At 42.2% G+C, this 20,952-nt stretch overlaps 1 protein-coding gene across 14 annotated transcripts in view; it reads right to left on the bottom strand.

Moving 5' to 3' along the window:
- Nucleotides 1-20,506, bottom strand: part of ERC2 (ELKS/RAB6-interacting/CAST family member 2) — a 984,330-nt gene extending 963,824 nt beyond the window's left edge. For 12 of the 14 annotated variants that reach the window (XR_013449531.1, XR_013449532.1, XM_078076915.1 and 9 more), the window contains exons 1-2: nucleotides 20,370-20,506; nucleotides 18,650-18,724 (exon numbers count right to left, since the gene is read on the bottom strand). The gene's annotated coding sequence lies outside the window, so the exon portion shown is untranslated. Of the gene's footprint in view, nucleotides 1-18,649; nucleotides 18,725-19,165; nucleotides 19,247-20,369 lie in introns of those variants that run through there. The other 2 variants (XM_078076901.1, XM_078076904.1) reach the window with 2 other exon arrangements.
- Between the last annotated feature and the right edge of the window lie 446 nt (nucleotides 20,507-20,952).

Below are 20,952 nucleotides of genomic sequence, written 5' to 3'. Positions count from 1 at the left end.
ACACTAGGCTAGCTCTGTCTAGACCAGGGCCAGCCAACTTTTTCTATAAAATACCAGACAGTAAATATTTTAGGTTTTGTGGGCCATTAGTCTTTGTCACAACAACTCAATTCTGCATTTCAGCACAAAAGCAGCCATAGACAATCTGTAATCAGATGAGTGTGGCTGTGTTCCAATAAAACTTTATTTATAGAAACAAGTGTTAGCTGGATTGAGCCCACAGGCAGTGGTTTGCTGACACCTGGTCTATACTTTTACAAATAGGTGCCCCTCAGCAACTCCAGGCCTAAGGGTATACACATTGGTAGCTTGACTTCTCCTCAGGAGGACAGACCTGGCAAAAAATCCCAAACAGACCCTGGAAGACAACTTGAAGTCATTTAGGAAGGGAAGTCTCAGGCCTGTGGGTACCCAGAGTGGACCCTAGAATGCCGTCATAGGCTTCAGGTGGGCACCTCCATTCAGCACTGCAGGCTCCTCCCCCATGGGGAAGATGCAGTCAGATGAGGGCCAGAGTGGGCCCTCTAGAGCCTGAGGCCCTTTGCAGGGGCTCTTCCTGACCAGACCTAATAGAACACAGAGGATTCAAAACAGTTTTGAATATTTGAAAGAACATATTTAATATTATGACATTTTCATCATATCATTGAAATCACTTCCATGACGGGGCACCTGGGTGGCTCAGTCGTTAAGCATCTGCCTTCAGCTCAGGTCATGATCCCAGGATCCTGGGATGGAGCCCCGCATCGGGCTCCCTGCTCCGCGGGAAGCCTGCTTCTCCCTCTCCCACCCCCCCTGCTTGTGTTCCCTCTTTCGCTGTCTCTCTCTCTGACAAATAAATAAATAAAAATATTAAAAAAAAAAAGAAATCACTTCCATGACAATTAATACAACAATTTTGTTATCATAGCCAGGAAGGTGAGACATAGTTTGTTTTTTAATAATTTTTTTAAACATTTATTTATTTATTTGAGAGAGAGAGTATGCCCACCTGTGCAGGGGGTTGGGGAGGGGCAGAGGAAGAGAGAGAGAGAGTCCCAAGCAGACTCCATGCTGAGCATGGAGCCCAACGTGGGGCTCGATCTCACAACCCTGGGCCGAAACCAAGAGTGAGATGCTTAACCAACTGTGCCACCCAGGTGCCCTGACATAGTATTTTTAAAAGGGCAAGAAAGGACCTCAAAATCAGATCTGATTGGAAACACATCTTTCATTTCTTGATGTGCAGCCTTAAGCAAAATAATCTCCAATCCTCACTTTTCTCAGCTGTAAATGGGGATAACAGCAGCACTTTTCATAGTGATTTGGGAAAGATTAAGTAAGATAATAAAAGAAAAGTAATTAGCACAATGCCCAGCACCCAGCTAATGCTCAAATAAAGCTAAATGTGATAAGCTCAAGGCTACCAGAATAGGGCACACTGATTTTGAAATTCCAAATTGTCTTAGAACTCTCTCAGTTCATGACACTTGCCTTGTCAGACAGTCCTAAGTCAAACTTAGCCTACTATTCAAAACTGCTCAAGACATCAACCATTTTTTTAAAACTGGAAAGAAAAATAGCCATTTTTCCCATCATCTTCAGGCTACAATATTACACATCTGTAGATACTGAAAGTCCCAATAATAAGCCATTTCATTTTTAAATTCCACAATGATATGAATCAGGAAAAAAAAAATAAAGCTTGATGTAGCAGAGATTTTAAAAATTGCTTTCCCATCATTCTCCAAGCACTTTGCAACTCAAACACATGCATCCACACATCACTACTCTCTCCTTTAGTTCCCTCAAACTCGTTTTATAATTACTGTTTTCCATGTACATATTTAGCATGATTACATGTTCAGCTGCCTTGGCTCTATTTTATGGTAAGGTACGTAAATGAAGAGGCTGACTATATTCTGTACTACAAGGTAAGGACTCTGTATATCCATGTATTATTAACTGCACTTTCCATTAACCATTTCCATAGTTTTAATTTCAAACTCTGTCAATTTATTCTAAAGGATTAAATTTAAAACCTGAAACCCCTAAAAACTTTTGTTAAAGTAATAGACCACTACCTAGTACATAGCTAAATCCACAAGTTAAAAATATAGCAAAATCTCAAACAATAAACAGTAAAAATAGAAAAGCTGAGATGCTAAATCAAAATAAAAAGACAATTATGATTAATATAATATACTGACTATAACAATATTATTCATTGCCTCATAAAGTTTCATAAATATAACAAATTAAGCTGGTTGCACTAAAGAGATAAATAAGGTTTTTAGATTCATTTTTAAAACACCTGTGCATTTTCTTTAATCTGCAAACATAAAATGTCAATTGGCAAAGCTTTAGCTATAGTGTACTTACAGAAAAAGAATATTCAGGAATTATTGGGTTTACACTAAAAAATTCTCCATCTGTCAACAGATGTTCCAGAGAAAGTATAGAAAGGTAGAAGAATAACAATTCTACCCCTATACCCTTAAAAACTCAATCACACAAAATTTTTCTACATTTAAAATCAACATGTAGGATTATGTCTAAATAGGCTTTTGCTAGAAAAGAAAATACACATAATCATGCACACAAGGAAAAATTTTGGCAAAGATTTTAAGCTATTCCAAAAAGAAGGGAAGAAAAAAAAAGGACCACCATCAATAGCAAGAGATGGGAAATGGCTTCAATGTGCACATTTTAGAGACAAGCATTCATCTATGTATTCTGCAAAGAAGAGAAAGAATGAATGCTATATCTTAATTCTGGGGTCTCTCAAAAATATGACTGATTACCATGAAGGAGTCACCTGAGCCTTTAGCAAGGGCCAAGGCGGGGCTGAATGGTACTCAGAAATGCCTCAAAAAAACTGAAATTATAGTGAATGAGAGTCAATATCTACATTAAGTCATCAAGAAACTCAGTTAAATCTCTTAGTGCACCGATAAGGGTGAACTTACCGAATATAAAAAATATATTAAGAGGGAAATTACAGCACATAGTTCAAATATCTTCAACAATATTTCTAGAGAACAAATCTGTAATATGGTTTCTGACCTTCCAGAGACCCAAAGCCTTCCATTTCAAAGGGGAGCCGCAGTCCCTTTATTCAGGTAACATGAGCAATAACTCTATTGTGCAAGGCTGCCAGGTGCTGTGAACACTGGAAATAGATGAGAGCCTCTCCAGGAGTATAGGGTGTGGTCTCAGATGGAGAGAGTCTTATGAGAGAAAGACAGAGTAGTACCAAGGAGAGAAAACCCAGTTGTTTAACCTGGGCAAGTACTGAGGAGGGGGTAGATCCACAGCTGTGTATAAAGAATTTATAAATTTCATGAGAACTTAAGGTTGTTTTTATTTCAGTACCCTGAAAACAAATAATGTAAGGATACCCTTGATCATCACTGCAGCCATGCCCATTGTGTTTGAGCAACAAGCCCTACCCTCAGGAATCACCTTGGGTCAATGAGAAAGGAAAAAAGATGGGACTTGGGAATCTAAATGATGTGTTCTTACTCAGTGAAAGGTAAGGGAAGTCAAGTTCCTCAGCATGAATCAAAGTTTCGCAGAAGTTGAATATTGTGAATATGGTGGGAGAACTAAGTCACCACCCAGTACATGGCAGCGGAGAGCAGTTGACTGCCAAAGAACCCACCCAGAATAGTAAGCAGTTTTTTACATATTTATCATATTTATTTACAAGCAGTAACTTAGTTAATGTGGTTAAACTAATTTTGTCTATTTGAATTAGTAATATGAAGTGTACTTAATCTCTTTGTTTTTTAAGTTTATTTTAGTAATCTCTATACCCAACATGGGGCTCAAACCCACCACCCCAAGATCAAGTCGCATGCACCACTGACTGAGCCAGCCAGGTGCCCCGAAGTATACTTAATTTCTAAATTGATTTAGGTTTTATAAAGGAGTAGGAGCTAAGAAACAAAAAAACTAAACTAAACAAAAAAACCTCACCTGCAATTACATTACATATTACCATTACAATCATTACACATTACTATCATTACAATACAATGATTTAAGTCAACCCTGGGTCTTTAAAAGGTATCTCTCCGGGCCCCTGGGTGGCTCAGTTGGTTAAGCAAATGCCTTCAGCTCAAGTCATGATCCCAGGATCCTGGGATTGAGCCCCAGGGTTGGGCTCCCAGCTCAGTGGGGAGCCTGCTTCTCCCTCTGCCCCCCTCCCCCTCCACCCCCACCCCACCCCCACCCCCCACCCCCGCTCATGTACACACGCGCTCTCTCTCTCTCAAAAATAAATAAAATCTTTAAAAAAAAAGTATCTCATCCAACTTTGAGAAATTCTGTTTAAGTCATGAATCCCATATTTATTATGTTTGAGTCCTGAATCCCACATTTATTATCTTTTAAACCTTGAGCAAGTTAACAAACCTCTCTGAGCCTCAGTGAATAACAATGGCCTCTGGAGTAACAATGGCTACTTCACAAACTAAGGTGAGTCCTGATTAAATCAGAGAAAGCGCAAGTGCTCAGCACAGTGCCTGAAGCTTAGTAAATACTCAGTACAACAACCCTCATCTTCATCAATATTAAAGGATGATCATCTTGTTAATAACTAGTTCTTTACTCTCTATTAATTCCACATATGACTATGAAAAGCATTCAAATTCTGAGCCTTATGTTCTCTTTAATCTCTACGATCGGTTCTTGAAAGACAGTAAATTGATAGAATTATTAGAAATAATACTACTACTTACGTGGGTGGTTTTACATGGATTCCAGGAAGAGAACTAGACCCTTAAGCACAATATGTTTCTTCCTCATGTATAAAAGAGGAATAACAATATTAAACATGTTGCAATGGCTCTACAAAGATCGGCTGATTAAAAAGGTTGCTAAGCAATTTGCTCATGAGGGTAAAATTTTTGCCAGTGCAGCAAATTGCATCATTTGTTCAAAATATTCACTGTCCCTCTCTAGTTAGCTCATCCCCACAGTCTGTTTCCCATAAAAGGAGAATCCTTCCTGACCCTCCGACATCAGGCTTGGCCATGTGACTTGTTTTGCCAAATGCAATGAGAACTGAAGTAACACATGCCATATCCAGACAGAAGCTGTAAGAGCCATCTTATGTGCAATCCATTGGTTTCTTCTTCTTTACAGTGAGACTGGCTCATCCAAGAAAGTGACCACTCCTTCAGCCTGAGAACCAGAATAAAGACAATGTAGGGCAGCACCACACACAACCCATGAGAGAGAAATAAGCCACTGAGATTTGGAGGTTGTTATCTCAGCATAACCTAGCAGTGTCTGATTGATACAGCCAGCTCCCACAAATGCAGTACTAAAACAAAATATTTAACATTTAGGTTAAAATATACAGCAGCATTTTCTCACTGATTTATCTCTCATTTCTTTCCTCCCTTTGCCACAATACCAATCTGGTAATGTCATTCTTTCAGGGATAAAAAATATCTGATGTTAGGTCTCTAGATAAATGCAAATCACTTGTAAATGATGTCTTTTGAGGCACAGATACACATAACCAACCATTTTAACGGCCTCCAAATGTATTTTCTTTATCACTCCTGGACCCTGATTTCTTTCCTAACAAATAGCTATTCCTAATGCTTGGACATCAAGAGGAAGGCAATCACTGGAAAGGCTGTAAGGAGGATAAATCCTGCTGAGATAATATAGTTATGCAAACAGCTCAAGTGAATGGCAGGAAACATCAGTGGGTGTAGGCTGGACCTCATAACACCAATGGTCACCACATGTGTGAGTGCCTGCCCTGGAGCACAGTCCCATGAAGTGTCCAGTCATGTCTGGCCCAAGCATGCCTCACCATAGGATGTCAAGAGAAAGGGGTCCCATGCACCTGCTATCTGTGATTCCATCTTACAATGACTGGCTCTGTGAGTTCCAGATTGTACTAAGTAATGCCACCATCTTCCCGGGAACCTTTTGCCAGACAGATGATTCGACCCTGATAGATCCTTTAAGGCAATAACCATGGCTCATTCATCTTCGTATCCCAGTGCTATTACACTTGTAATTAAAGGCAGCTCAGTGCAGAGCAGTTAAAAGCATGGGCTTTGAATCAAGAGCTCAAGATTCAAATACTAGCTTCTCCACTTCCTTGTATAACGACCTTATGAGTAGATGCTGTTAAGTGCCCTACTAATGTCCCTCTGACTTGAACATTTTAGAGTGCTCCAAAGGACTCCACACTGCCAATATCAGCATCTTTACTGAGGACTTCTTCTGAACCTTGGAAAACTACTCTGCTCTTGCAGGGTTCAAGATAGAAGTGCGAGGGAATTAATCACCCTCAAAAACAACTGGCAGAGATGCTTATACACCAATGTTCACAGAAGCATTATTCACAATAGCCAAAAGATAGAAACAAACCAAATTCCCACCAATAGATGAATGGGTAAGCAAAATGTGATATATAAATACAATGGAGTATTATTCATCTGTAAGAAGGAATGAAATTCTCATTCATGCTACATCAAGGATGAGCCTTGAAAATATTATGCTAAGTGAATTAAGTCAGACACAAAGGGACAAATATTGTATGATTCCACTTGCATGAGGTACCTAGAATAGTCAAATTCATAGAGACAGAAAGTAGAATCATGGTTGCCAAGGAGCTGGGGGCAGGAAGGAATGGGGAGTCATTATTTAATGCGTGTAGAGTTTCCACTTGGGATGATGCAAAAATTCTAGAGATGGGGGCACCTGAGTGGCTCAGTCGGTTAAGCGTCTGACTCTTGATTTCCGTTCAGGTCATGATTTCAGGGTTGTGAGATCCAGCCCCACATCAGGCTCCAGGCTGGGTGTGGAGCCTGCTTAAGATTCTCTCTCATTCTCAATCTCTCTCTCTCTCCCATGTTCCTTCCCTCTCTTAAAAAAAAAAAAAAAAAAATCTGGAGACAGATGGTCATAATGGTTTCAACATTGTGAATGTACTTAATACCACAAAAGTGTACATTTAAAAATGGTTAAAATTGTAAATGTTATGTTACATATATTTTGCCACAGTAAAAAATAAAGTTAATAAAAATAAATTTAAAGAAATAAAAGAAAAAAAAAACTGACAGAAGCAGGTGGTTAGACATTCCTGTTCCCTCACCCCTCAAGTGAGATCATCCTGAGGGAGGTGTTTTACACCATCTCCAGAGTTTCCTTGTGAGATTAAACTCCAGTCACCACTGCAGTAGCTTACTGAATAAGCTACTGCCTTGTTGCCTGCCTTCTCCTCCCTATCTCATACCCTTGTTCACTTACTGGTGTCCCAAATAATTACGTTCATGAGCATACTTGTCTCAGGGTTTGCTACTGAAGGCAAGTTTCTCAACTTCTCTAAACATTAATTTCCTCATCATGAGAAATAATACTTGAATCATGGACTTATTGTAAAGATTAAATGAGATAATTCTTGAACATGCTTAGCAAAGTGCCTGACACATAGTAGATACCTGTAAATTTCTTGAACTTCTAATCCAATAGTTACCTGCCTTTTTAATTGAAGATAAACTAAGTCTCTCAGTTTCAGAAAGAGACTAAAAATCCAACAGCTATTGTTTCCCATCTTCTACCTGATTAACACCTCCCATAATTTATTATTCACCACAAGATGCATTAAAAGGAACTGGAATTTTGCATCCCATTCAATCCTTTGCTTAGAAGTGGGCTAGGCCCACAAAGGAAGTTAGATAAGCTCCCAGACATCAACCAGATTTTCCAAAACAGACAGATCACCACCATATCCTTCTGACCTGAGAATTAGGGGACTGTGAGGTTAACTATACACAAACTTTAATTCCTACCCTTTCTCTTTGCCTCCAAAGCCTCGTAGCATCGTTAAGGTTTATGATGAAGACTAAGATGCATTTTGTCTTTTTCTGTTCTACAGTATACCAACTGAAACCACAGAATCATAAAAATCCATTGAAGTGTATCCTTCACTAAGTACCACTTTATTCGCTTTGGTTTCTCTTTACTTGCTTGCCAAAATACACAGAGAATTTTGTTAGCACAGTGATCACCTATGCCAATTAGCAAACCAGAGAAAGAGGTTACTGACTCTGGTGGACTCTCTTAAATAAGACTGATGAGAAATTCAATTTCTATCCCCTACTTTTATAGAAAATGGCTTTATGAATATGTTTTTTTTAAAAAAGCTGAACAAAAGTTGCTAGACTTAAATGTTAAAAAGGGAAGCTCTGTTACCAAAACAAGTAAATAATAAAATCCCAAATTACATCTTGCCCTTTATCATAATCCTCAAACCTTGTTTCTTTTTTTTTTTCTTTAAGATTTTATTTATTTATTTGAGAGAGAAAGAATGAGAGAGAGAGCATGAGAGAGGGGAGGGTCAGAGGGAGAAGCAGACTCCCCGCTCAGCGGGGAGTCTGATATGGGACTTGATCCCAGGACTCCGGGATCATGACCTGAGCTGAAGGCAGTCGCTTAACCAACTGAGCCACCCAGGCGCCCCTCAAAGCTTGTTTCTAACATCTCATATGTTCATAGCCTTTAACTTTGTTCTTATCCCTCACAACTATATAGAGGTAACCAACTTAAGTCCAAAGCATCTGACTGAAAGTAAACCATCCATACTGGACATGTCTAATGGTTTCCACCTTTGCCTCAATTACATTAAGTTTATGAGGCTCATACTTCTCCCTACATTACTGCCTATATTTTTCCATTTCACTTACTTCTTATAAAATAACGACAAGACTCAAGAAATATTCAAATGATCACGCAAACTCTGCTATACACATATGGTGGTGTTGCTGAAATAAAACTATTTGTTAGGAGTTAAGGCCTTGAATACAATAGCTCAAAACGTTGGTTCACAAGCTGAAGCATGGAAGTCAAGATTTATGTATAAAAGGCAGTTTAGCAATGTTACTACCTAATATACAAAAGTGGTGTAAGTCATACGCATCTGGTATGCACAGGACATTGAATGTGGCTGCAGCACACTCAATCTTGTACATTTCAGGGAGTAAACCATTTCCGTTCATGAACTTCCTCACACCACTTTCAGAAGCTGTAGACTATGAATTGCCTTTTATTAGTCTAACAAAGTCAGTTTAATGCCATCCATTAACTGCAAACATTTGCAAAGATTTTAAAACAAGAGCCATACTCTCTGGCTCTGCCTAAAACTCACTGAAAAGGGGGGCGCCTGGGTGGCTCAGTCGTTCAGCCTCTGCCTTCCGCTCAGGTCATGATCCCAGGGTCCTGGGACAGAGCCTGCATTGGGCTCCCTGCTCGGCAGAAGGCCTGCTTCTCCCTCTCACACTACCCCCTGCTTGTGTTCCCTCTCTTGCTATCTCTCTCTCTGTCAAATAAATAAATCAAATCTTAAAAAAAAAAAAACAGCTCACTGAAAAGAATTTGGTCCCTAATGACATTTGGAGAGATTCTCAAAACCAACAAGCAGTGTGGAGTCCCACTATAGATCAGGAGCATCTTCACTTAGAAAGTGGTCTTTTAAAGGTATTAAGGCTGCATAAATTGTGTTTGGTCAATGGACTCAGAATGGGCACTGCCAGGATTCCCGAGGCCATATTCATAATCTTTCTATTGCTTTCCAGGTCATTCTACCACTCCCTCATCCCAATTTCAAACCCCACACAATCCACAAACACCAAAAGCAGGTAGTTACTGCCATGAAAGTGGAATGAAAGAATAAAGAGAATTCAGCATGTCTGCTTGTGTCAGCCCCCTACTGAAACTCCTTGGTGATTAAGTTCAAACCTCATCTCCTTAGTGGATCATAGGGTCTTCACACCTGCCACTCTGTCTGGCCCCTTTCAACATACCCCATCCAGTTCCACAGGTCTACTTTCACTCCCCCAAATCCCAAATCTCCCATTCTCTTGCTCATCTTTGGAGCTAGACCGTCCCCTCTGTTATTTGCACCATCAAAACCAAGGGCACCCAGCTAACACCACTTAGTGCTCTACCTCACCCCAGGTGTCACCTTCTTCAAGAAGCCCTCCTCATCCTTCATCCATGAATCTCCTAAGTCCTCCATGACAGCCTGGGTGCTCCCCCATAATAGTTCCCATTACAATAGCCTGCTTACTCATCTAGTGCCCCACTAAAGGCTACAACTCCTGAGTCCCTAAAAATCACTTGCTCTGATTACAGTTGCACCCCCCTGTGCCCAGCAGAGGACTGGCATGAAGCACACACACATATGGTGACTACATAATACAAACACATAACTCTTTGTTAATAAAGTCCATCATGAAAGCACACTGGCCATTCTTGTTTTCCAGAATAAAATAGCTAATAAAATGACAGTTACTCCATCAATTCTTTGCACGAAAAAACTGTCGTAAAAAAATATCATTTTAGATCTGGAAAAGGACTAGATGATTTTGACACATACCAAGAGATCCCCAAATAAGGAGAAAGCTAGTGGCAAAGCCAAAAATGGAACTTAGGTCTTTTGACTCGCAGGTCAGTGCTCACGTCTCTTTATCCAAAAGAATCTGCTCTGAAGTTATTCTAAGCAACTATTTGTGTTACTGAATTCAAGATGGGCTGTCAAAGTATTTGAAGCCCGTGTATGAAAAGATAGCTTTTTCTTGAACTTGACCAAAAAGGTAAAGAATTTCCCTTGTGTACCCCTGCTCACTGCTCTGTGCTTGCAAGCCTGATGAACAGCAGTCCCTGAAACTCAGTTGCCTTTGTATCCACCCAGCATCAAACAAGATCTATTTTCAAAGAGTTCCTAAGAATGCCAAGCTATCATCCCATTCACAACCAAACCTCTTGCATCCCCCCCAAGGAGAGGTTCCAGGAACAAGAGGGTTAAAGGGCCAAAATGCAAAACAAAGACGGGGTAGGTGGGAACTTTACCTAGAAGGAAAAAGACACACGCACATCATGGGAAAGAAAGAAAATACATCAAGAGCCCTCTCCAGAGAGCCAAATGTGAAAGAGTCAACAACATTGCTCCCAGGATCCTGCCCTTTTGAGCCATTGTCTTGCTCCTCCAGGTGATAATAGTTAATGTTGAGCTGGCTGGCAGGAAGGCAGCATGGTTAATCTGCCTGAAACCGAGCATAAGAAAGCCATCGTGGTAGAAGTTTGGTGGCTACCAGTATCACCAAGAAAATAACAAGGGATCACAGTACCAATCCAACCACGTATCTTGCAGAACAGCTCAAACCTCCACCTTCAGAGCAGAATTCACCCCCAGAGGAACTCCCAGACCCCACCTTCAGTCACCTTGGACCCACAGAGGATTAACTTCCCACCATGACCACACCCACCTTGTTTTAGAGAAATTTGCTACATAGGAGCTAGTAACTACAATGCACAACTAGGTTTAGTTTCTTATCTAAAACCCTGCCCTTTCTTATTATAATTAGCCACACTGCTTTAGGGGAAAGTCTCTCACAGTCTGTGTAAGGATCTGAGAGTATTTCTACAGAACAGTCACACTGTTCAATTCCCATTCAAGTTCTTGTCTTCTGAGCCACTAAGGAGTTGCCTTGAATTAATAGTTCGCTCTTAATACATTCACGGGGAATGCACTTTGCTGCCTGCAATTCATTCATACTCTGAAATCATGTAATGACAACTACCTTTAGGGGTGGAAAGCTGTAAGGAAAGGGGAAAAAAAGAAGAAAGAAACACTATCAGACCCCACACACACACACACACACACACACACGAGCGAACGCACTGCACACATACAAGAGAATCAAGTGAGCAAAATGTAGAATCTAAAGAATAAACCACAGCAAAGTAAAACTGCTTCTATAAAGCACCTATGATTATTGTCACTGGCCTTCCATCTATAGGTGTATCCCAGGGATGCCCTCCCACCCAACCCATACTTTTCTTCTGCTGGGGCCACAATCTCACTATTGACTTCCAGGAAAAAGTCATCACTTAGTTCTTTCCTGAAAGTACTGGCAGCCTTTCTTCCCTTTCTCTTCTTTCTCTTTAATTTTGTTGAGTGCCCACTAGATGCCAGCAACTAGAGATTTCCTGGACCTTCAAAGCAATAAATCTGAAAGATGGAAGTGGAAAAGGAATGCCCAAAAAGTTAAATGCAGAACTTGAGGCACAACACTGGGAAACAGAGCTAGCCAATGGCTAAGAAAATCTGACTATGGCAGAAGGTGAACTGGCCCAAGAGAGGGGTGACCAATTATATCAACAATTAAGTCAGCGAGGTTGTGGCCTTGAGCTTCCACAGCCAAGGCAGAGTAAGAAGCAATCACACAGAGGACTCAGCCCCAGCTGTGGAAGAAAAACAGCCTGGCTCTTCCTGGTGCCTTCACATCAACAACGGGGCTCAGTTGTTGCTTCTGTTGTAATCATGGGGCCACACACTGTTCCTACTATGGCAAGCAATAATTTAGCGACCTTGAGAGTCAGGCAGATGTGGGTTCAAATTCTAGATCTGCCACGGCATTAACTTTGAGCAAATTCTTCTGTTCATTCATTCAATCAACAGATATTTATTTGAGCATCTACTATGTGTTAAAAACTCTTCTGGGGGGTGGGGTGCCTGGGTGTCTCCGTCAGCTAAGTGTCTGACTCTTGATCTCAGCTCAGGTCTTGATATCAGGGTCTTGATCTCAGAGACGTGAGTTCAAGCCCCACATTGGGCTCCATGCTGGACATGGAGCCCACTTAAAAAAAAAAAAAAAAAGACTCCTCTAGGCACTTGGGATACAACAAAAAGCAAAATTTCTTGCCTTCATAGAGCTTAGCAAATTCTTTGAGCCTCAGTTTCCTCATCTATAAAATAGGAGTAACATACCTACCATTATAGGTAGCTTGAAATGAGGAATATAAAGCACCTAGCACATAGTAGATGCTCAGTAAATGGTATCCTTCACAGAACAGAGCTAACTTATCTACAACTCCCAACGAGAGTGTAAGCTCCAAGTGAAGAACTATCTATAGCTCACCTCTATACCCCCTAGTACCTATCACATAGTAGATGCTCAATAAATATTTCACAAATCAATGAATAAGTAATCAATAGTAGCCATTATTATGGTAACTGATAATCATTATTCTTCCCCAAGCCACTGAGCTGTATTACCTAAAAAAGCAACAGGTCATTAAATTAAAGCCTTTTTTTTTTTTTAGGCAAGTAAGATGCACTATATAATATGTCTTCAGACTTTTTTTTACATGAAAGCAAATGTTACTAAGCATAAGTATTCCAATCCAAGGAATCTATTAGTACAGAGACCTGCATGGACAGCTGATATTGATACCTACCCACTGCTTCCCTAACCACAAAGTAAGAACAAGTTGGACAGACTTTAGGTTGATCCAGAAGACATGTAAAAAGTCAGTTAAATGATGGGGTGCCTGGCTGACTCAGCTGGTGGAGAGTGCAACTCTTGATCTCAGGTAGTGAGTTCAAGCCCCACATTGTGTATAGAGATTACCTAAAAATAAAATCTTTAGGGGCGCCTGGGTGGTTCAGTCGGTTAAGCATCTGACTCTTGATTTCGGCTCAGGTCATGATCTCAGGGTGTGAGTTCAAGCCCCACATCAGGCTCTGCACTGGGCATGGAACCTGCTTAAGATTCCCTCTCTCCCTTTCCCTTCGCCCCTAACTCCCTCTCTAAAAAAAAAATAATAATAATAATAATAATAATAAAATCTTTTTTTAAAAAAGGAAGATATATGAAGTTTGGCCCATGTACTAAAAGATGATCAGATAGGCTAAGCTTTTAAAAAAGTGTCACATCAACAAACAATCACAAAATCTCAATGGCTTAAAACAACAAAGGTTTATTTCCTGCTCACATTGTATGTCCAGTGCCAGTTGCTCAATCAGTGACTCAGGGACCCAGGCAGATGGAAGTTCCATCTCAACACATGCTTCCATGACCATCACAGCAGAAGCGAGCACTGGATGGTCTCACACTGGAAATTAAATATTCTAGCAAAGAAGTGACACAAGTCACTTCCAACATAAACCTGGAAGGAGAGAAAAGTAGCTAGGGAGAACATGAACAATCTCTCCCCCTGGTGATACGAAGACCAACAAGCTGTGGGATAACAAAGGGATTTGTTAAAGAGGGTGCTCCAATAAAACAACTACATAGCTCTAAGGTTCTCAAATCCTAGACCTGGGAGGGTGGTATAGGGGTCATTTTAGAGTAGTGGCCTCAACATGAAGGCATCTCAAACAACACAAACCTGGACTCTGAATTTTCAGGGCAACTCTGCTTTTTTCTCTAACTGTACTGAGGGTCCAGATAAGTTTTTATTTAGGAAACACAAAAAAAGTTTCTACAGCTGAAAAACATTTGAAAACCACTAATGTAAACCAAATCCTTTGTTTTACAGATTAAAAAAAGTAGACAGAGAGGGGAAAAAAGGGAGGCCCAGGAAGTTAAAGTGACCCCACCCCACCCCCAGGAAAGCTCCTGAATGTTTAGCAGATGTCCTCTGACAGATTTGCTGTACCGTTGCACCACCCTCTGGTCTTACCCTTCATCTCTGCTCCCTTTAACTGGCACAAGAGAGACAGACCCAGACCAAGATCATGTCACACAACAAATGGTATGGACCATAAGTCGTCCCCACCCTACTGCACTAAATAATGATTCACATCCCATTAGCAATTCTCTACATTACTCATTCCCTACTTCCTGGCAAATGTGAAGCCATTAGTAGAAGTTAGTAGAAGTTAATACTAACCTTCAGGAGACTTTCGTTTTGTTCTCAGAAGAACAGGTTAACAGCCAGCTATGATTTGTATTCGCTCAATTCCATTCTCTTCTCATGTTCCCAGCTCTGCTTTGTGCCCAGCTTTTCCTCCACCTTCATTCACACTAAACACTGGGTGTCACATACTTAAGCTTCAGTGGTCTTCTAACCTCCAGTCTCTGTCTTTTTCAAATCATCTTATACTTGCTAGCCCATGAAATAAAACTCAAACTTTTCAACCTGGAATCGTTACCTCCTCAATTTTACCCCAGCATACTTTTCCAACATTCTCTCTGCTGTAGTACTTACCCTGCCCAGCCAAAGGCAAGATGAAGGGCCTGGCAGTCAAAATGACATAGTAATGAATCCTAGATCTTGTGCAAGTTCCTTAATCTGAGTTTCAATGTTCTCTCCTATAAAATTGGTATGATGGTGTCTACTTTGAGAAGCTCTTGAGAGAGTATAACAGTGAGGATTATGTTTGACTACAAGCAACAAATAGTGGCTTGCAAGTAAGAAGGTTATTTGTTTTGAGCAATAAGAAGTATGGGAAGGGGACACCTGGGTGGCTCAGATGGTTAAGCGTCTGACTCTTGATTTCGGCTCAGGTCATGATCTCAGAGTTATGGGATACAGCCCGAACTGGGCTCCGTGCTGGGCATGGAGTCTGCTTAAGATTCTCTGTCCCTCTGCCCCTCCCCCTCCAAAAAAAAAAAAAAAAGAAGAAGAAGTTTGGGAGAAGTCAGTTTAGGCTGGTACTATGGCTCAACAATGTCATCAAGATCAAGACCCACCCTTCCAAGTTCCAGCTTTGCCATTTTTAATACCTGGTCCTATCTTTGTTGTTGTAGTTGGCTGCTTCCCTTTCAGGCACTGCACCTAAGTTCCCAGCAGCAAGAAGCAGAAAGGGGCCAAAGCTGTTGGGGTATACTAGCCAAGTGTGTCCTCCTCACTAAGCTTTCAAGAAAGCCCCCCTCCAACAACATCCACTTATATCATTATAAGACCTGAGTCCCATGGCCACTCTAGGCTGTTAAGGGAGTCTTGGAAAGTGAGATGTCCGTATTCCCATCTCAAACAAAATTGGGGTTCTTTTAGTTAGAAAGGAGACAATGGATATTGGATAGGCAATCAGTAATGTCTATCCCAATATTAAATTATATATTTTATGTAAAGTGCTAAGCACAGTAGTTAACAGCTCAATAAAAGTTGAGCTGTAATTACTGCTATTATTATGATTACTGTTGTTATTATTATTATTAACCTCTCTTACCCTCTGGCCAAATGGAATAACTCATATCTAGATATTCTTCTTACATTTCTACTATGCATGTATCTATCTGCTCTATATGTATCTCCAACATTATCTCTGCTTCAAGGTCCAGGAAAATGCCATTTCATCTAAGAAGTCTTTCCTGACACCTACTCCTAATAATAAGTTCTGTGGTGGCAGAACCCACATCAGACAAAAACTCCTGTGTTCATTATTCCATTGAGCATAGTCTCTTAGAACACAGTAGGTTCTAATAAACAGTGCCTTGATAATTTAAGTAATTCATGTACATATTCATATCCACATTTACAGTCAGTCTTCTAGAATCAAACATGGCATATTCCTGAAATGTAAAAGTTAAACACTAGCTTTATATGTCATAAAGCTAGTTGTGGGAATGAGGCGATGAAGACTGTATTCCCCAAAAATAAGACGAAAAAACTATAAAATTCTCTAAGACACCATACTTTTAAAATGTTGTAGGAGTTCAGATTATAGTTCATCAAATATTCCCTCCTCTACTATGGGCAGAGTCTACTTTTACCCATGGATTTGATCTTCACCATGTGACGTGCTATGTCCAAAAAGGTCGTTTGTGAAAATGACATTACTTGTGCCGTTTGACTCGGCTATCAAATCCAGTTATCTGCCACAAGAGGGGTATGCCTCAAGTAGCTGCTATCCCTTCTGCCTGGGCCCCAGAACACATGCGGAGCAGACCAAAACCAAGTGCAGCGGACAGCAGAACTACCCCAGGAGCGCAGCCTAGATCAGTCAAATCACAGTCAACCTAAAAACTCAGGAGTGTGAGAATTAATACCTGTTGCTATAGTCAAGAAGTTTTGATACACAGCAAAAGTTGACTAACGTAACTTTTATCAATTGATGTATTTCAGCATTTCTTACATATTAATTCACTTTGTTCCTTTTCTTCACACAAGAAAGAAGAGACTGAAGAATCTCTGCCTTTGGTATACCCAGTGATGTCTACCTTTGGATCAATTATCATTAATACCAGTGCTTTTCTATTTTCCATTTGTTCTGTTTTTCTAAAATAAGGAAAGTCACAATAAAGTATCAAGGAATAATTGCTGAAACTAAACCACTGGCTGGCAAATAGGTCTCCAATATAACAGCCAAAATGTTAACTTCTTTTTTTTTAAAGATTTTATTTATTTATTAGAGAGAGAGAGCGCGCACAAGCAGGAGGAATGGCAGGCAGAGGGAGAAGCAGGCTCCCCACAGAGCAAGGAGCCCAATGCGGGACTCAATCCCAGGACCCCAGGACCATGACCTGAGCCGAAGGCAGACGCTTAACTGACTGAGCCACCCAGGCGTCCCCAAAATGTTAACTTCTTAGACGATAAAAGGGTTTATAAAGGGTATCCCTAGTAAAACAAACAAAAATGTAGATTATACAAAGTTAACCTCACCAAAGTCAAAGACTATCTGTTGAGGTGAATTTATGGATTCCAACACCATTCATTTAAACTAATATTCGAGGGTATCTATGTGGGCAAACCATGACCATTGAGTTTCACCAAAGGGAAGACACTGATAAGGCTGAAGTCTTGTAGCCTTTCCAACATAATAAAACAAGAGGGCCATACTATTTCAAGAGAATGATTTTAAATACAATTATATTTAATTGCTAAGAGAAAAAAAGTCTTTGTAAGTGAAAGAGAAAGTAAAATTCTAATCCCTTAGCAAAAGAAAAAAAAAGCCAACTGAATAAGAGCATGTATTCAACCAATACCTATTCAGAACTCCAACTGGAAATTTAAGGTATCAGTAAAAATAGAAGAGTGTGGATTTTGTTTTGTTTTACCTTCTTTTAAATAATCATCATTATATTTGGAACCAAATTTCCACTGGGCCAAAGCTGGCTTACTAGAAATATATAATACACAAAGTTACTAAATTTGTCTATTGGTGAAGTGATGGCCTTCAGAGAGACAAAGCACACAGTGCAAAGGCCATTAACATCGCAGTGGATTCGAAACAGAATAGCACCTATCTATGCTGGGAGAGTCCATACTTCAGAACGGACACATATATATGGCACAACCATATTTGAATTCAAGGTCACAGGCTCTGGGTCAGAGAAACCTGGACTCAAGTGCTCACTCTTACCCTAAACTGCAGCAAGATACATAATCCCTTTTAGCTTCCTTATCTATAATTTGGGGGTAATAATAACCCCTACCTCATAGGAGCTCTGAAAGTTTTTAAAAAGATAATGTATGTAAAATATCCACAAAGGGCTAGCATTTACAATAGCAATAATAATAGTAATAGTAATAATACTACCTTGACAAACCTGGCTCGCACATGAAAAACCCTAATCAGTGTACTCTGGCTCATAATCTGTTCACGAAACACTGAATGCACAGCTTTATATTCACATCCAGATACAGCTTCTATAAGGTAACAGGATCAACCAGTAATTTTTCTACTGAATTCAGGGAGAAGGGCACTGAAAAAAATAAGCCTTTCATTTATAGAGCACTGAGGAGGAGCTGGTCCTGCTGCCCACACTCCATCCACCCATGAAAGTCTTGCTGATGAAACCATGCTTCCATCACCAACCACACACCGCCCTCCCAAACTGTGCAGGGCTTTTATTAAAGCACAGAGGCAGACAGACAAGATGGCTCACCTTAGAAGCAAACTCACCTTAAAGGCAAACTCTTCTACCCTCCGGAAAGGATCTGGCTCGACCCCACTGCCACATCCAAACTGACAGCCAAACTGTAAGTGAAGAAGGCAAGCCCTCACTTCCAGAAGTTGAGTTACACTGTCAAAAACTAAAGGAACCTCTTCTATTCGTGGTAATCCTAATAAAGCATGCTTGTCTGCTTCAAAAATATCTTATAAACCCATTAACAGAGCCAATTACAACTGCATACTGAGAAAACAATGTGACTTTACAAGGACAAGAGTGACCATAGGAGACAAAGTGCCACACCCTTTTTCAGATAGCTCAACAGTAAACGGTGTCTCTTACAAAGGAGCCTGCAATTCTAGAGAAATAGGTGGACAATTCTAACCCCCAACACACACCCCCATCATTGCATTTTTTACACAGATCCATTTCATTTTCATTTTAAGCCAATGGCCTGAGCATCCCCAACTACTACAACTAGTGAGAGGAGAAGGAGAAGAGAAGAAACAAACACAAGTCAAGCATACTTGCTTCTAAGCGCATTTACGAAGAGTTTTCTTCCCGCTTGTCTCCCTCTCACAGCTGGAGCCTCATACCTGGTGGAAACCAATGGTTAAGTAAAACCACTGATTTAAAAAGCCAACCAGGAAACTAACCATGACAAGTGGGAGCTGCCCTCCTCTCCCGAGCGTTGATTGGTTCTTGAGGTTTTACCGGTCCCCGTTCTGCCCACATAAGTGGCAGGTGTGACTGTCAATCACAGAGGGACCTGACAATTCACCACTCCGGGAGTAAATTGCCTTTCATCCAGCAAAGGCAGGTAGCCGCCTAAAATCGATCCGCTCCTAACAGAGCAGACCCTCCCTCTCTGGCAAAGAGAAGAGAGACCCTTAAGTACAAAATAAATAAGGCCGGGCCGATCCGAGAGTTTATGAGCGCTGTTTTATTATCCCGCACCAAAGCAGCCCTTAATCTTCACTGTCCTAAGATGATCTTTCAAAGGCTCGAACGAAAATTTTTAAAAAATGAAAATAAAAAATTAGGTACAACCTTCTAAGTACCCCTTTTATTGTAAAATTCGGAGATGGGGAGGGGGAGGAAAGGAATGTCGTTCAGTTTAATTTCACATCGTATTCGTTTTTATACACCACCACCCTCTACCCCTCCCCAATAAAGCCAGCTTCATTTTCCCTGACACGATTCTTTTTTTTTTCTTAATACCTTCCCCTCGGAGCCCACCGAGGCAGCCAGGCACCCCACCCCCCTGGACTGGGGCTCCACCTTTCAACACTTTGTTCTGCGTGGGGTTCCCCGAGACCCTTGCCCCTGAGAACACCCCACCCCTCGAAGCAAGAGGGGAAAAGCCAGGAGAAAGAGGGGGGAGCTGGAGAGAAGAAAGGCGATGGCAGTGAGGGTGGCTGCCGGAGAGGGACTGCGGGAGGTGGCCCGGGCCGCCGGGGCGAGCGAGCGGCGCCAGCGCGCCAGAGCAAGCCGTGCACTTGTTCCAATCCGGGGGTTTCTACATCAAGGCAAATCCGCCCTTAGGCCGCCCCATCCTTTCCCCCGCCCCAGAAAGCCCCAGTGGAGGCGGATGGTTCACCCCTCGGCTCCCCGCGATAACGCATTGCAGCTCCCCACGAGTGAGGGGGACCCGGCACGAGGGATGCCCGGCACCGGCGCCCCGAGGGAGCCGGGCGACCAGCGGCCCCGGCCCCGGCGTCGACGTCTCACCTTTCCGATGCTCGCCCCGGGGCCGTCCCACATGGATTTTTACAACCTCACGTCGCCCTGGCCCCGGGCGGCCGGGAGGAGCCGGAGCCGGCGCCGGAGCCGGAGCCCGAGCTAGCAGGAGCGGGAGGAGGAGGAGGTGGAGCGGGGCTGGGAGGGAGGGCACCGCTCCGAGGGCCGGGGCCGGGCGCGGGGCCGGGCGGGGCTGACGGCCGAGGGGGCGGCACCCGCCGCAGTCCCGAGACGCGCGCTCGCGCGGCGCTGCCAGGGCTGCGCTCCGCCGGGCCCCCCGCCCGGCCGCTCCGCGCGCTCGCCTGCTCGCCGCGGCCCTGACTCACATTCCCAGCATTCCCTAGGAGCCGCTGGGGGGGCCGGGGCTGGGACGCGGGCGCCTCCGCGGGGGGCAGCAGAGAGCGCCTGGCCCCGGGTGACGGGGGTCTTCGAAGCGCCACCTCCCAGGCAGCCGCCTTCTCGAAGCACGTGGCCCTCATCTCCTCTCCCCGACGCCCCTTCCCGGGTACCCCCCTCCAAAGGCTGCCAGGCACTCCTGGGACTGGTCAGGTGGCTTCGGCGACAGGGACAGGGA

The sequence above is a fragment of the Halichoerus grypus genome, chromosome 1 (genome assembly GCF_964656455.1).
Source record: "Halichoerus grypus chromosome 1, mHalGry1.hap1.1, whole genome shotgun sequence".
Lineage (NCBI taxonomy): Eukaryota > Metazoa > Chordata > Mammalia > Carnivora > Phocidae > Halichoerus > Halichoerus grypus.
Note: the sequence above shows the minus strand (reverse complement) of the source record. Positions and strands in the feature narration are given on the sequence as shown.